The sequence below is a fragment of the Heterodontus francisci genome, chromosome 34 (genome assembly GCF_036365525.1).
Source record: "Heterodontus francisci isolate sHetFra1 chromosome 34, sHetFra1.hap1, whole genome shotgun sequence".
In the NCBI taxonomy this organism is placed as follows: domain Eukaryota; kingdom Metazoa; phylum Chordata; class Chondrichthyes; order Heterodontiformes; family Heterodontidae; genus Heterodontus; species Heterodontus francisci.
The window spans coordinates 9339289-9342035 of record NC_090404.1 but is presented as its reverse complement, the minus strand read 5'-3'; the positions used below and the strand labels follow the sequence as shown (position 1 = coordinate 9342035).

Genomic DNA, 2747 nt, shown 5'->3' with positions numbered 1-2747 from the left:
CCATGACTCAGATCCGGAAAACATGTTCAAACAGGAAACGATCAAACGCATAGGTATTTAACATTCAGGTTCAAAACCTGTCGAAAAATGATTAAATATGAAATGAGTTTGATCCACTTTCACCATCATCACCATTCTTTAACAAACAATAATATCTGCGTGACAGCAGTCATCGGGAGAATGGATTTTTACTTTCAAAATACTTACTGAGAAGTGATATCGTTATGAGGAATAGTGCGAGACAGTTCCGCATGATGCTTCCTGAGTCTCTAACTCTGTAGTCTGGGAAATGCTGTGTTGGAGAAATACTGCCCCACTGCACTGGTGATCCAACCAGCGCTACTCAGGGAACAGCGGCAGAAATCCCTCCAATAATACAGGGCAGGCAAAAGCGGGTCAGAGCGAGAGCTGCAACTGGAATCTGTGGGAGGGTCTACAATAGGCAGTGTTATCACATGTAGGTAAAAGCAAAATACTGCGGATGCTGGAAATCCGAAATAAAAACAAGAAATGCTGCAACCACTCAGCAGGTCTGGCAGCATCCGTGGAAAGAGAAGCAGAGTTAACGTTTCGGGTCAGTGACCCTTCTTCGGAACTAGCAAATATTAGAAAATGTCAAAGGTTATAAGCAAGTGAGGCGGGGGTGGGGCAAGAGATAACAAAGGAGAAGGTGTAGATTGGACAAGGCCACATAGCTGACCAAAAGGTCATGGAGGAAAGGCAAACAATGAGTTAATGGTGTGTTGAAAGAGAAAGCATTAGTACAGATAGGGTGTTAACGGGCTGAAGATTGAACAGCAGCAAGTACAAACATGAAAAAAAAACAACAGTGGGTAAGCAAACCTTCTCCTTTGTTATCTCTTGCCCCACCCCCGCCTCACTTGCTTATAACCTTTGACATTTCTAATATTTGTCAGTTCCGAAGAAGGGTCACTGACTCGAAACGTTAACTCTGCTTCTCTTTCCACGGATGCTGCCAGACCTGCTGAGGGTTTCCAGCATTTCTTGTTTGTATTATCACATGTAGGATCCAGCTATGAGGAACTGTCGAGCTGTGCTCACTTCCTATCACAACATTGTTTGACAGAATCCACCCTAAGGAGACAGAACCTGTGGCCTGCGACTGGAGGACGTGAAACTGATTCAAACGGCATTCTATCGCATTGCCTGACTACAATGACATCGAGAGCAATATCAGATAATTCATATATTGAAAACATAACTCGCAATATTACTTTAAATTGAATTGTTGTGTCAAATGGGAGACACGGATTCTAAGTATTAAAGGTAATTCTAGGACAATATCGAGACATCCTTCTTACGCATAGAAAGTGATGAATGTGTAAAAAAAAATCCGAATAGGTGGAAGACAAATAATCCCTTAAAACGTTTATAGAAATTCTTGAAGCCACATATGGGAGAGAGTTCGGACATCTCCCAGTAGTTGGAACAAAATGGGCCGAATGAGCTCAATATTCTGAATGATTTTATGGATCGAAGCAAGGCAGCTCTACCGCGTAAAAGATATATGGAAATAGTCAGCAAACAAGCAGCGTATTTGGAGAGTTAACGTTTCAGGTCAGTGACCTTTCATCAGAACGGGAAAAAGTTACAGATGCAACAGGTTTTAAGCAAGCACAGAGGTAGGTATAGGTGGGGGTATACAGAACAGAAGGGAAGGTCTGTGACAGGGAACAAGTCAGGAGACATTGAATGACAAAAGAGAGCATGGTACAAGGGAAAAGATGTGGTAATGGAACAAGTAAAGAAACAAATGGTGGGTCTGGAGGAGGGGTACATGGGAAAAGCAGAATCATCGCGACCAACCGCCGTCGGAAAACGAGAAGAAGAACAGAAATAGGGCCAGAGATTATGATCTGAAATTGCTGAACTCAATTCAATGTTGAGTCTGGAAGGCTGTGAAGCTGTACCTTGTACTTGCAGGTGGTAACCACCAGATGGTAGTAAGCGTCTGTGTTGGTTACGGATGCTCGAAAGAAATTGTCTATTTATTGGAGGAGCTGAAAATGCTAACGCACCCCAGGTGGGACTCGAACCCACAATCCCTGGCTTAGGAGGCCAGTGCCTTATCCATTAGGCCACTAGGGCTGCTATGCATTTGGTCAGCTGAAAATGCTCCTTCACCGCAGATGTGTTGGTTACGGTGTCGTGGCCAGTTCCAGACTCATAAAAGTGTTCGATAACAGCGCTGCTCGGCTTGGGATCCCATCCTCACTAGGGACCCTTGTCAAAACATGACACGCATGTAACACTTTCAATGGCTTTATTTTCCGACCCAGTCTTTTTTATGTGAGAATAGTCACATGAGAATAAAAAGGCGAATGTCCCAATTAGATGCATCGTATTTCTGGATATTGACTTTGTAATCGGAGGAATATCAACCGTCTGAAAATCCATCTGTACCGTTGATCAATTCGGTAATCGATGTTTTAATTTACTAGCTGCTGCCAAAGGCGGCCGCCTGTTTGTTTTTCAGCATCCAATAATCAGACAGCTGACGTGTTTGACACCGACACGGCCGATATTCGGGCTGGTTAGATTTTGCAACGGTTCAAAAATGACTGGTGTCCATTCACTCTAGCGGGGGAATCGTGTCCTCGGGCAATGGGCCCGAAGCAATCATTTCACCCCCTGGGACTCAGTGTTAAAATCCTGCCCAGACAAAGGGGATAGAGGTCTCTCTTCCTGCTGGGGCTGACTGAACTGAGCAGTGTCATAGACAAGTG

At 44.2% G+C, this 2747-nt stretch overlaps 1 non-coding gene across 1 annotated transcript; it reads right to left on the bottom strand.

Moving 5' to 3' along the window:
* Positions 1–2036: 2036 nt before the first annotated feature.
* On the bottom strand, positions 2037–2109 carry trnar-ccu (transfer RNA arginine (anticodon CCU)). Its single transcript has one exon. It is a non-coding gene; the product is annotated as a tRNA-Arg (tRNA).
* Between the last annotated feature and the right edge of the window lie 638 nt (positions 2110–2747).